Source organism: Lynx rufus, unplaced genomic scaffold, assembly GCF_022079265.1.
Source record: "Lynx rufus isolate CCGP_SWC_20201006 ecotype Redwood Valley unplaced genomic scaffold, mLynRuf1.p SCAF_14, whole genome shotgun sequence".
NCBI lineage: Eukaryota > Metazoa > Chordata > Mammalia > Carnivora > Felidae > Lynx > Lynx rufus.
In genome coordinates, this window is record NW_025814828.1 from 21,199,523 (window position 1) to 21,214,626 (window position 15,104).

A 15,104-nucleotide genomic window follows, 5' to 3' on the forward strand; every position below is an offset into this window, starting at 1 on the left:
GATTTCCTCAATAGTATTTTTCCTCCTATTGAGATTTTAAAACCAGCACCATTTATTTTTTATTTCCTAGGGCTTTTTTAAAATTCTTGGAATATTCTTTTGTTTTATAGCATCCTTCTTTCAGAGAAGCAATGTTTTCTCATTTCTGTGGGAGGAAAATAACGATAGTTTTTCTTAAAGTTTTTTTCCTCTGTATCATCTATTTCTTCCAAGTTGCTTTTCCTTTTTTGTCAATCTTTGTGTGTGTGTGTGTGTGTGTGTGTGTGTGTGTGTGTGTGTGACAGAGAGAGAGAGAGAGAGAGAGCGAGCATAGGAGGATTTCTAATGTCTGAGCATTTTCGACTATTCACTTGTGCTTACCCTGAGCACAAAACTGGTCATCTGGGACTTCTTTGTACATAGCTGAGTGAGACTAGTTGACTATAGCTTCTGGACATACCTATTTGTAGAGAAACTCCACAGTGCCAGTATTTTATCTATATCCATGTCTTTGGTCTGTATCTGTATATCTATATATCTTTCTATCTCTATCTCTATCTCTATCTCTATCTCTCTCTCTCTCTCTCTCTCTCTCTATCTCTATCTCTATCTCTATCTCTATATATCTATATCTATATATCTGCTGGGTGGCTAGAGTTCCTAGAAAAATACTCTTCTGGTTCCCTGCCTAGAGGGTATAAGTCTGGCTGACATATTTTGAGAGCCAAGTAGACGAAAGTTGGAAGTCTTAACATTTAGCATGTGAACTTTTGCTTATTATCCCGCTTTTCATATGGTACTCTTCTCTCAATTGTGCCTGATACCCCATAGTCCACAAAACCTGTATTTTCTCTCCTCCAGAGAATAAACTGCAGTTTTCTTCTAAGGGAAGAGAGGGAGCTTACCTGACTGCATGGATTGAGAGGTGAGGTCTTTTATTCCCTCCCCTGACATTGATTTCATTTTCTTGTTTTAGCTACATCATCACTCTACTTCAGAGGTAATGGGAACAACAAATTCTCAAGCATTTGGGGGGACATTTAGTATAGTCACGCTCCTCCTTGGCTTTGTCCTTTTCTGGCATGGGATTCAGCTTTTTCCATTCTGGTACATAGGCAACCGTTTGTTCATTTGATTTTCAGCCTCCAAAATTGTGTTTTTGTTTGCTCTTCTTTGCTCTTATCTTTGGATATATATAACTATTTTCATGATTTATTTATTTATTTGTTTATTTACTTTAATATTTATTTATTTTTGAGAAAGAGAGAGGAAGAGGGACAGAGTGTGAGTGGGGGAGGGGCAGAGAGAGACGAAGACACAGAATCCAAGCAGGCTCCAGGCTCTGAGCTGCCGGCACAGAGCCCAGCATGATGCTGGAACTCAGGAGCTACGAGATCATGACCTGAGCTGAAGTTGGATACTTAACTGACTGAGCCACCCAGGCGCCCTTCTATAACTATTTTTAAATAAATAATTCCTTTACTGTCATTTAAATGTGTTTTTGAAGATATCAAGAGGAAATATATGTGCTCTCTCCTCTATACATGGCTTAATTCTGTTATTTTAAGAGAACATAGTTTGTATTATTTCAGTCCTTTTCAATATGTTAGGAGTTGTTTTATGCCCAGAAGATTGTCTGTCTTGGTGAATGTCTTGAAATGGATGTGTATTCTATTAGTGGGTGAAGTGTTCTGTAAATGTCAGTCAATTCAAGTTGGTTGACAGTATTGTTCAGGTTATCTATGTCCTTATGATTTTCTATAAATGAAGTTTAACTTTTATTGTTATAATTGTCTCATCTACTTTTTGGAATTTTTTTAAAATCTTGGAGTGATGCTATTTTCACTTTTTGGTTTTCTCATAAATGCTTTTAATACAATGACTTTACCTCTGGGCATCACCTGGCCTGCAGTATAATGTTTTGATATCAAGTACTCTGATTATCAGTCACCTCTAGAGGATTTTTAAATACAGTTTTCAAATGCACCTTAACACAAGAAGAGTATTTTTAAAATTTAACTTTTAGTAAAGTACATACAGTAAAATTGACTTTTTTTTGTTGTAAAGAATCTATACATGTGCTGGAATTGATAGGATATTTTTAAGCAATCTTTTTGTTTATTTATTTTGAGAGACCGAGAAAGCATGCTCTCTCTCTCTCTCTCTCTCTCTCTCTCTTTCTCTCTCTCCCTCTCTCTCAAAATAAATCAAGGCGGGTCTCCATCTCAAGACCATGAGCTCATGACCTGAGCTAGTATCAAGAGTCAGATGCTTAACTGAGTCACCCAGGCACCCCAAACTTTTAAGAATTTTAAATTTGTATTTTTCCACAGTTGTGGCCCAAATGTTCTTTTTAAAACTTTTTGTAAATTTCCATACAGCTTAACACAGCCATTTGTAAAAAAAAAAATATATGAATGTTTAAAAAGATGGTATATTTTCTGCTTGTTGGGCATCAACGATGTTCCAAGATATCTAGTATATGCAGTTCCATTGTTACTCATCTCCTCAGTCTTTTGACTTAGTTTGTAAACCGAATTTCTGAGAAAAGTGGTTGGTGTTCCCCTGCAATTCATGACTTAAAATTTATCTTCTTTGTTTGCTTTATAAGTAGTTTTAATTTAAATATTGTAAGCAATGATGTTACATGCAGAGAAGTTTGTGATTATTGTATCTTCTTATTGGATTGTACTATTCATCAGTTTAAAAACATATAAAATATTTTTGTCCATTTTCATATTTTGTCTTGAATCCTACTCTGTTTTCATTTAGCTAAGATTGGCTGGGGAATCATCTTCCATACCTTTATTTTAAAGCATTATTTTTTTAAATTGTTAATACTTGTATATTTTTATTATAGAGAGAGAGTGGGGAGGGGGAGAGGGGCAGAGGCAGAGAGAGAATCCAAGCAGGTTCCATGCTCAGCGCAGAGCCTTAGGTGGGGCTTGATCTCACTGTGAGACATTGACCTGAGCTGAAATCACGAGTTGGACCCTTAACCAACTGAACCACTCAGGTGCCCCTTAAAGCATTATTTTTTATTTGAAGAGTATTGTGTATAAACAACATATGTCTGGAATTTATTTTATTTTTGTTTTTGCCCTATCTGAGAGTTTCTGTCTTCTAGCCTGATTATTTAACAACTTTCACATTTATTGTTACTTCTAACATCTTGGATACATTCTTGCCATCTTAATTTTATGTTGTATCTTAACCTTGATTTTTCTTTTCTTTTGCAGCCTTTTTTTACTTAATGAATTTTATTTGTTTCGACTTTTATCTCCAGTAGTTTGATAAGTGCACATGGTATTTGTGCTATTCTATTAGCTACCTTTAAAACTTAGCACACATTTAAGCATGTTTTTCTAAGACTTCTAGAATGCATTAGTACCACTATTTTCTTACAGCATTTCCATAGCTATAAAAAATGCAGAGAAATATTTTCATTATAGATTTTTATTGATATTTATTATTACATATGCACATTCATTGTTAAATAGTTTTAATAATTTTTATTTTAATAGATGTTTCATATTGTTTAATATTTATCATGTAGTATTATATATATATGTATATTCTGCTATTGTGAGTAATTTTGGTTAATTAAATGATTGATTATGATTTCCAGTGGTGTAGTTGACATTTTAATGCCTATAATGTTTCTATTTCAGTACATAATTTTAGAATTCATTTTTTGGATTGAGTTTATGGAACAACACAGTCTTCTCTTTAAGAGTATCAAAAGTTTTATCTCCAGTGGATCACATTCCTTTCAATACATAGTAGAAGGTGATTGTAGAGACAATGTAGTGAGTTGGGTAAGGCAATAAAGGAGAGCAGGACAGATGAATGATAGGTATAGAGCAGAGAAGAAGGCCTCAGAGTGAGATCTGGGTAGATAAATAGTGGAAAGTTCAGTTAGAATATGTTTGAAAATATTGAGGGGAATTAAGTAGAAACAGAAGTGAATAGGAAAGGTTAAAAGGTAAAATCTCTTTTCTCCATGTATGTGCAGAGGACAGGTAGTAACAGTCACAGGGGAGTAAAAAGTGATGAATTCAGAAAAGGGGTTGCAGCAACTGTCATCCCAGGTGGTAAATGAGTGTCTGGAGTTCGTATCAGCTAAGAGATCAGGTTGAATTCCTTACTCTGTAAGTTACAAGAGAGCATTTTAACTGAGTCTATGCATAAGACTATGGCCTGGAATAAGTTAATAATAGTTCAGAAGGCTACCAGGTAATGTCTGCATGCTTGTTTACTTTAAACGCTTACTCCAAATTATAAACTTTTTAAACCTTCAGGTATTTAAGGATGAGTTGTGTAAAAATATGCTTTTCTCCATTTTACATATACTATGATTTTCAAGAATGAAGCTGTTATGGGTTGTACTACCTCCCCCAAGAGAAAGATATGCTGAATCCCTAACTCCCAGTACCTCAGACTGTGATATTATCTGGGACCAGGGTCATCACAGATGTAATTAGTTAAGGTGAGGTCATCCTAGAACCTTTTGGGTCCTTCATCCAATATGACCAATGTCCTTAGAAGAAGAGGAGAAACACAGGCACAGACTCCATGGCTGGATGGAATGGGCTATGTGACACTGAAGGCAGGGATTGAAATGCTGCAGCTGTAGGTCACTGATCACTAAGGATTGACAGCTACTACTAGAAGCTAGCAAGAGGCAAGAATGGATTCCATCTAAAGTCTCAAAGGAACATGGCTCTGGTGACGCCTTGACTTTGGGCTTCTTGCTTCTAGAACTGTAGGAGAATACATTTCTGTTGTTTTGAGGACAGTTTGTGGTAAACCCTAGGCAACTAATATAGAATAGAATGTATTAATTTTACCAGAGATCTCTGACTGAAGCATCACAGCCAAATGAGCCTGCTTGTACTAAGAGAAGCAGGAAATAACGTTTTCTTTGTGGAAGTCCTAATGTGATTATGGAGTCAAAATTACGATGGGCCCTGAAGGGATATCAAATTGTAGAGAAACTACCATCTCTATTCTAGTAAATTATTGTCTTCCCTCTCTCTTGCCCAGCTTACAAATGGGGGTAAGAAAATTGGATGAAATAGAATTGAATATCCATGATGTGAGGCTTATTCTAGGAACTCTGGATAGGGTTCCAGAGTTATATTGAAGCATATATTATATGCTTATTATATTGAAGCATACGAAGTTGCTATTTGGTAAAATATTGGTTAAATAGTGACACCTTCATATTGTTCAATATAATAGGTTATGCTGGAATTTAGAAGGTGATATTATCCAGATTTCAAAAAATAAAAGGGAGCATATAATAAACTTCAGATGGTAGTTACTGCATCTTGAAGGATTGGAAAGATTCAGGAAGATGCTGGAAAGTGATGAGATTTGGGGGTGGGAAAAGGATACTTTTTAAAATTTATTCATTTTTGGGAGAGCATAAGCAAGGGAGGGGCAGAGAAAGGGGGACAGAAGATCCAAAGGAGGCTCTTTGCTGATAGGCTGATAGCAGTGAGCCAGATGTGGGGCTTGAGCTCACAAACCACGAGATCATGACCTGAGGTGAAGTTGGACACTCAACCGACTGAGCCACCCAGGTGCCCCAAAAGGATCATTTTAACTGGAGATGTAAGCTCACATGCAGGAATTGGAAGGGAAAATTCTAGAAAAGAATCTTGGGGCCATATTAAGAAAGATCTTCTAACGCATGGGTGGCTTAGTTAGGCGTTTGACTCTTGATTTAGGCTCAGGTCATGATATCATGGTTTGTGAATTTGAACCCTGAGTTGAGCCCCATGTTGGGCTCTGCAGTGACAGTGCAGAGCCTGCTTAGGATTCTCTCTCCCTCTGTGTCCCTTCCCTGCTTGTGCTCTCTCTCTCTCTCTCTCAAAATAAATAAATAAACTTAAAAAAAAGAAATCTTCAGTGCTAGAGTTAAAAAGCTCTAGTTTATTCTTATGAAATCAGGGAGTGAATTGCCAAAGAGTTTCTGGGGAGTAGAGGATATGCAAGAATGGCTTAGGAAAATTAATCTGGCATGTATTTATTTAGTAAATATCTGTAGTCAATTTTGTATGGAGGTAGATGGATGAGTTATATGACCGAAGGCCTGGAAACCAATTAAGAGGTTATTAACTGGTAACCCTGTTGTTCCCAGAGTGTAACTATGATGTGCTTATTATACTGGGGTGGTAGGGGTGGAAAAGAAAAATTAAGGTTGTCCAGAGAATGCCTAAGACAATTTGGTGGTACATTTAATTGCACAAAGCTGACTCCAGAGTTTTGCATTTGAGTGAATGTGAGAATGGCATTAATAATAAAAATGGAGAAGGCAAGAGAGGAAGCTGGTTCAGGGACTGAGGTGATAATTTTTAAATGTCCTACATTTTATTTTATTTATTATTTTTTGTTAATTTTTTTATGTGAGAGAGAGAGAGAGAGAGAGAGAGAGAGAGAGAGAGAGAATGCTAGCAGGGGAGAGGGGCAGAGGGCAAGAGAGAGAGAATATTAGGCAGGCTCCATGCTCAGTGTGGAGCCCAATGCAGGGCTGGATCCCATGACCCTGGGATCATGACCTGAGCCAAAATCAAGAGTTGAATGCTCAACCAACTGAGCCACCCATGTGCCCCAAATGTCCTAAATTCTAAAAGGTAGGAATACACCTTAGTAGAACTTGAGAGCATTGAGCAGAGAATGAAGTTAACTCAGAATCCCCACGAGGAAGGGTGATGGTTGAGGTCATGAAACTGGGCCACATCTCTGAGGCAGAAATAATATTAGAAAAAAGCAGAAGGTTGGATATTGCAGGATGGCCATAATTAAATTTAAATTATGCATATTATTCCCAATTGTATTAGCTTTTAATCCCAATCCCTCTCTGACATTGTCCTTCCAGACAGAAAGATCCTACTGGTTTCCATACTCCATAAAGTAGTATCTCTATCTCATAACATTCTTGAAGTTCAGACACTAATGTGTGTTCATCTCATATTTTCTCTTATTACCAGATGATATTATAAAAGGACAGACTGGAATTTGCGGTTTGGTTTTCAGCACTATTATGTTTTGGAAACTTACGGCCCATGAAGAAGGGAGTTTGTCTTACTTAACTTTGTATCTTTAGCATTTAGCACAGAATTCATCCCAGAATAGGTGGTTAACACATATTTCTCAAACAGATGAATTTTGGAGACACTGTAAAAAGAGGTATAAAATGAATTAAAATGTTTAATAGAATAGCACAGTTCATTCAAGCTTCTGAAATTTTGGTTTTTTCATTTTTTTTTGAACCATGACTTTTATCAAGTGAAAACCACAGGGTTAAAAAGCACAAGTCTGGTTTAAAAAATGTATCTCTACTTTTAGAAACTAGCCCTTGTACAGTATCAATCTTTCTATCTAGTAAACCCTAGTTGTTAAAATCAATTGTCAAAATTCTACCTCGATCTCTAAAATCCAGTATATTAGGCTTACTATAAAGTTTCCTTCAGTTGATCTATTTTTTCTTTCTTTAAACAGAGTTAAAGAGATCTTTTTTTTTTCCTTGGCATGTAAACCATAAGAGAGACAAGGACAAATTGGGTCCTCTTACAACCTTGCAGACTGGTCTGCTCCAGGCAGCAGCAGAAAACATCAGGTAGCCTGATTGAATTCATTTCTTCTATGCACCAGCTGGCATCACATTCCAGATCTTGAAATTCCCAGGGTTCATTTATCTTCACAATTTCTTACCTGACAATGAAAAGAGGACTACCAAGCTGATTCTGCATTTAATGTATGATAATGCCAATCTTGATGCATTGTTTTATGAGTTATAGCTAAAAGAGCTTATATGGTATTTGACAAGAAGATAATTCCCCACTTGTGCGTGAAGCTAGTTAACCACAAGAGTAAGCACTAGGACAGTGCTATTTCCTTTTTTCATTTAAATATGATTTTATGATCAATTTACATAGAATTAGAATCAGAACTCAGGACAGAGGTATCAGCTGCTTATTAAAAATCAGTGGAAGACAATGAAATTTATTTGCCTATTTTATTTTTGAGAGAGAGATGGAGCGAGAGTGAGCAAGCAGGGAAGGGGCAGAGAGAGAGGAGAGAGAGAATCCCAGACAGCCTCTGTGCTGTTAGCACAGAGCCCAACTCAGGGCTTGATATCATGATAGTGAGATCATGACCTGACCTGAAATCAAGAGTTGGGTGCTCAACTGACTGAGCCACCCATGTGCCCTTATTTCCTTTTTTTTATCACCACACGTAAGAAGTAGTGGCAAAATGACATCATTAAATAAACTCACTTTGAGCATTTTCTTTATTGTAAATTCTTATTTTAGATGTAAATTTATTTTTTGGTGTTTATAATTAAATTTGTGGTGATAATTGTAGCACTGTCATTGTTTCTTCACTGAATCAAATATATGCTATTAAAAAAAAACAAATCATTGCTGGTGGATCTGAACTATTTTGGTGGATCATCTTAATTATGTCTCATTTTGCTTTAATGTCATTTGCCATTTTCCCTATTTCTGCATGTTGATAACCCTTAGCCGGGAATGAAGAGATTAGCATTAACTGAACTTGGACAAGCACTAAGGAGGGCTTTGGCCAAGTTGATTTCTAAGGTCTGTTTCTGCACTGAAGTCTTGTACCCTGTGCTGGGAGCATCTATATGGGCCCCTTATGGGGCATAAAGACAGAAAAGAAGAGAACAGAAAGTGTAGTGAAGCCAAAGGACAAAGAGGGAGTGGTAGATCTCCCTTTCATGGCATGGCCTTGTCATCCCACCCGGTTTTATTTGGATTCTGGTGAATTAATGTTGGGTGAGTTCAAAAGACTTCAAAACAGTCCAGATTTTTATATTTCTGACATATTTTCTGTTAGTTCAAGAAAGCAATTGTATCCATATATATGTGGGCAGCCCTTGAAGAATCGGCAGCAACACTTATTCGGAAGTTGATCTTGATAGTCGCTGCCTGTTGAAATTGAGTTTCCACATAAAAACTTTCATTTGCTATTCATTCTGGAGTAGAATAGTTAATGTTAGGATGAAAAAGGAAGAAGGTTCTTTCTCCCCTTTTTTTCAATTGAAAATTTATTTTATTTATTTTAAAATTTATATTCAAATTTGTTGACATACAGTGTAGTCTTGGCTTCAGGAGTAGAACCCAGTGATTCGTCTCTTACATATGACACCCAATGCGCATCCCGAGACGTGCCGTCCTTAATGTTCATCACCCATTTAACACCCCTCCCGCACTCCCTTCCTCCAACAACCCTCAGTTTGTTCTCTGTGTTTAAGAATCTCTTATGGTTTCCTTCCCTCTCTTTTTGTATTGTATTTTTCCTTCCCTGTCCCTATGTTCATCTGTTGAGTTTCTCCATTCCACATACGAGTGAAATCATATGGTATCTGTCTTTGACTGACTTATTTCGCTTAGCATAATACCCTCCAGTTCCATCCATGTTGTTGCAAATGGCAAGATTTCATTCTTTTTCATCACTGAGTAGTATTCCATTGTATATATAAACCACATCTTCTTTATCCCTTGATCAGTTGATGGACATTTGGGCTCTTTCCATAATTTGCCTATTGTTGATAGTACTGCTATAAACATTGGGGTACATGTGCCCCTTTGAATCAGCAGTTTTGTACTCTTTGGATAAATACCTAATAGAGAAATTGCTGGGTAGTTCTATTTTTAATACTTTGAGGAAGCTCCATACTATTTTCCAGAGTGGCTGCACCAGTTTTCATTTCCAGCAGCAGTGCAAAAGAGTTCTCCTTTTTCTACATCCTTGCCTGTTGTTTCCTGAGTTGTTAATTTTAGCCATCCTGACCAGTGTGAGGCAGTATCTCATTGTGGTTGTCCTTAACCTATGTCCTCCTGGGGTGCCAAGCCCATAGCAGGTATTTAGGGTGTGCTGGATAATAGTGTTTAATTCATCAGAGTGGATCTCCAAGTGCTTCCCAATTTTGGCAGCTAAGGGAGAAGTCATTCCTTGGGTGGTAGCAGAAACTGGTAAGGTTTCCAGACACAGTGGTCATGGTGGAGGTCAGCAGTCTGTGGATGATTAGTATGATCCATGGGTGGTGGTAAACGTGACATGAGCAGGGGCAACTAGTGGAGCACAACACCACGGGTCTATTCCAGTTTCATTGCAGTACGTAACTCTGGGAACTGTAATGTCATTCACCATGGACCAGGCATACAGAACTTGATAGGTGTGACGTGTAAGGTGGAGCCGTCCATTTTCATGGCTGTGTCCTGTAAGTGCTAAGATCTAGAAAATGCTCAGGATTCTCTCTATTGGTAGGTTACCAAATTTCCCTTTATAGGCTTAATATAGGTGGTGAGGCCTCCATTTCAGTGGGTTCCTCCGTTCTCTCACCTATAATACCCTTGACATTCATGAATAACTACCACGTCAGCCGATTTTTCTTCAGTAGACGACGAACATAGCAGTAAGTAAAAACTAACAAACCCAAATTAGGGGAGAATAGTGGATAATAGACTAGGTTCATTCACTAAGTGACTCACTTCTGCATACCAGCCTCCTGATACATGAAATTCTGAGTTGTGCGTTAGAGCAGTTATGAAAGATTACGTCATAGGTGTTTGTTGTCTCTTAGGAAGAGCTGAAGCTATTCCTTTCCAATATGAGACTGCCAGTGGTTTACTAGAATTTGTACATCTTAGAGTGCCCAAAAGAGAGGAAAGGACATTTCTTTTCATACTTATCACTGTGGATGCCAGGGTGTCATTTAGCTCAAAGAGAAAACCGAAGGTTTCTCATCTTCTGTTTGTGCAGTTTTTTTTTCTACTTCATTGTAGATGCCCTTGAGACCTGTGTATGTTTGTGTCCTTTAATCTCCTGGAGTGTCAATGGGTCTGATTTTAGAACCAGATGATTCTTAGTATGGTCTCTTGGCGCTGCCACTTATTAGCTGTTTGACATTGGGCAAGGTACTAGACCTTTCTTTCTTTCTTTCTTATTTTTATTTTTATTTATTTATTTATTTTTTTCATTTTTTTATATTTTATTTATTTTTTTCAATATATGAAATTTATTGTCAAATTGGTTTTCATACAACACCCAGTGCTCATCCCAAAAGGTGCCCTCCTCAATACCCATCACCCACCCCCCATCAACCCTCAGTTCTCAGTTTTTTTCTAAATTTTTTTTTTTTAATTTTTTTTTTCAACGTTTTTTATTTATTTTTGGGACAGAGCGAGACAGAGCATGAACGGGGGAGGGGCAGAGAGAGAGGGAGACACAGAATCGGAAACAGGCTCCAGGCTCTGGGCCATCAGCCCAGAGCCCGACGCGGGGCTCGAACTCCCGGACCGCGAGATCGTGACCTGGCTGAAGTCGGACGCTTAACCGACTGCGCCACCCAGGCGCCCCTAAGGAACAATTCTTAAGTTTTAGGCATGATGATAATATGGTGATTAGTTAGGGAAACATCCCAGGCGCCCCTCTAAATTTTTTTTTTTAACATTTATTTATTTTTGGGACATAGAAAGACAGAGCATGGACGGGGGAGAGGCAGAGAGAGAGAGGGAGACACAGAATCGGAAGCAGGCTCCAGGCTCTGAGCCATCAGCCCAGAGCCCGACGCGGGGCTCGAACTCACAGACCGAGAGATCGTGACCTGAGCTGAAGTCGGACGCTTAACCGACTGAGCCACCCAGGTGCCCCTGTTCTCAGTTTTTAACAGTCTCCTATGCTTTGGCTCTCTCCCACTCTAACCTCTTTTTTTTTTTTTTCCTTCCCCTCCCCCATGGTCTTCTGTTAAGTTTCTCAGGATCCACATAAGAGTGAAACCATATGGTATCTGTCTTTCTCTGTATGGCTTATTTCACTTAGCATCACACTCTCCAGTTCCATCCACGTTGCTACAAAAGGCCGTATTTCATTCTTTCTCATGGCCACGTAGTATTCCATTGTGTATATAAACCACAATTTCTTTATTCATTCATCAGTTGATGGACATTTAGGCTCTTTCCAGAATTTGGCTATTGTTGAGAGTGCTACTATAAACATTGGGGTACAGGTGCCCCTATGCATCAGTACTCCTGTATCCCTTGGGTAAATTCCTAGCAGTGCTATTGCTGGGTCATAGGGTAGGTCTATTTTTAATTTTCTGAGGAACCTCCACACTGCTTTCCAGAGTGGTTGCACCAATTTGCATTCCCACCAGCAGTGCAAGAGGGTTCCTGTTTCTCCACATCCTCTCCAGCATCTATAGTCTCCTGATTTGTTCTAAGCCTCCTATGTTTTCTCATCTCACAATGCTCTTGTTACAAGGATTATATAAGGATTTAATGAAGTGAAGAAAAAAAAATGCTATATAGGGCATGGTACAAATTAGCTGCTCAACCAGTACTGGTTCCCTTCCCCCTCCTCTTTATTTTGTTAAATTATATTTCATCAGTATCCTAAAGGTCTTGTAGAGAATTGTAAACATTACGAAATATGAGTACCCTTTTCCAAAGTTCTAGCATTCCTGTCATCTAAACAGGGAACTGTGTGTTTGTGTGTCCACAGTGAGGGCATGAGTGTGTATGCTTGTGAGTGTGTGTGTGTGTGTGTGTGTGTGTGAAGTGAAAGTAGGGATAAAACAGTAAGTAGGTGCAGGTCCTGGTGCACTTATTATGATCTATGAGTTGGCTCTAAGTCAATGAGTCTTGCTAACCCAATTCTAGAAGTCTACTCAAGTGAAGCATTGGGACCAATATGTGATATTTGGATAATCCAGGCAAGCAACAATCCAGGCAGGAAGTAATTTTATTTTCCTACTAAGCCAAACTGTCAGGTAGCATCATATTTATAAAATATTCCTTCACACCAGACATAAAGTTTAAGGCAGGAGCAAAGAAGGTATATTTCCTTTAAACTTACTGTAAATAGAAAGCCATTATTACATCTCCAGAGTTCCATCTATTGTGAAAATGGAGCCCAGAGAAGCAAACACATTTATGTCAATCATCAGGAAGCGAGTTCTGAAGCTGAATTATCCAGATAATTGCCCTAATTTTTCATCCTGGCCTGTGATTGTTTCCTTTTCTACTGCTCTACACAGTTTTGCCTTTTTTCTTGGTCCTCATCATTTTGCACTTCCTGGCATTCTGTGTGTCAGCTGGCCGTGTTATTGACTTTTATTTTTGTGGAGGTCACTTTTTTAGGAGCATCTCTTCAGCTTCTGATTGCCCTTCGTGGACAGGAATTTGAATAAAAAAGTATGAGAGATGCTATTGAGGTGGGGGAAGGGTTTGCCAGTGGAGAGGTGAATCATACTGTGAAAGCTGTGGAACTCACACCCCCAAACACCTACTCCAATTTTGGCTCTTTGACAATGCTGTCTCTTTGAGAAAGAAGAACAGTTTGATCTGAATTCTTATTAGGTTTTGAGCCACCAAATTGGAACGTAATAAGCTCATTTGGAAGGGTTTTGAATTAGCTTAAAACAGACCCACGCTGAGCTCATAGAGGAGACCCTCCTACACTTTCCAGGCAACCTGTAGTCTGCAGACTGAATTTTGAAACTCTCTTCTTTGTCTCTCCTCTCATCTTATGCTTGTGTTCTTTTCTCCTTTCGAACTGACTACTTCTAGGTATATTGTACACTTCTTGGGAAGACTGTAACAGAGCTCATTTGTAAGTTTCTTTCAGAAAATCATAAATTTAGAGAGAAAAAAGCAAGACACCTTTCTTCAATAGGAGGGAAACTTAGCTTCTGGAATCTTTCAGTTTGGTATTCTCCAGTAGTGCTAATAACCTCTGAATGAGGAGTGTTTTGGCATACATCAAAACACTCCAGAAATACCAAAATATATCACTGCCTTACTTGTGGATGTACACCAATAGAAAATTGTTTAGGAAAGAAGAGTCTGGGACCTTTAGATGGGTAGGAGGGGGAAGAAATAGTGTTACGGGCAGCCTGTTGCACCTCTTAGCAAATGAAAGAAGTCCAGGACGAAGGAGAAGACTGGTTATTTGGTGGAGACAGCTTGCTGAGCTTTGTTGGGGCCTCTCTGTTTAGCCCATCATTATGCGTCTCTGCACATCATTTTGTACCCATGTGCATTTACCTGTAGGATCTATTCCCAGGAGCACAGCTGCGTGGCCAAAGGATATGTGCATTCTTTCTTTTTAAACACTTAAAAAAAAGTTTATTCATCCATTTTTAGACACAGAGATAGAGCAAGCATGAGTTGGGGAGGGGCAGAGAGAGAAAGAATCCCAAGAAGGCCCCATATGGCAAGCACAGAGCCCGAGGCAGGGCTAGATCTCATGAAGTGTGAGATCATGACCTCAGCTAAAGTCAACAGCCAGATACCTGATGGACTGAACCATCAGGCCTTTGGGTTTTTGTCTCCCAGTCCCCCACTTTGCCCTTCTTATTAAGGTATAGTACTCCAGGAAGATCCCTTGACTTGATTTTCCTGCTTCAAATGATGCCTTGGGCCCCTGCACTGAGCGTTTGAAAAGTGGCCAGGCTATTTTAAATTTTCAAGTACTGAGTTGCTTCTTGTTGGAGGTCAAAGAGAAGACGTGACCGCCGGTTGACCCCGGAGTCAGACCCTTGCAACTGGAGGCTCCTCCCCCCTCCCCGTCCTTGCAGTGCGCGCCCCCCGGGCCGCTCGTGCTCCCACAGCTGGAGCCATTTGGCGGGACGCAGCCTCGAGGGAGCGCTGTGTGATTGAATCCACCCGGATGGTGCAGATGAGTAGGCCTTGCGAAGGCTTCGGTGCAACCGGGGTGGGTGTGGATGCCTCCGGCTGGGCGTAGAGACCTCGCATCGTGGCGCGGGAGACAGGCCTGGCAGTAAGTTCTTTCGCTTCCCGCCCCCCCCCCCCGTCCTCGCCCTGTCCTTGCGCTCCGCGCCCTGGCCACTTTCGCATCTCGCCCGCGAAGCTGCCCAGGTTGCCAGCCCATGCTTCTTGTTGACGGACGCCTGTTGTTTCCAAATCGATCCCAAACAAAGCTCGGTGGACAGCTTCCTAACTTTTCCTCTATTGTCAGTACCGGCAGTGGCTCTTGTCGGTCGTTCCGCTTGTGGAGTTGGGTGCCTGGCTTTCGTTTCGTTGGCTTCCCTCCGTCGTGTGAGGGGTCCTGGGGTTTTGTGCACG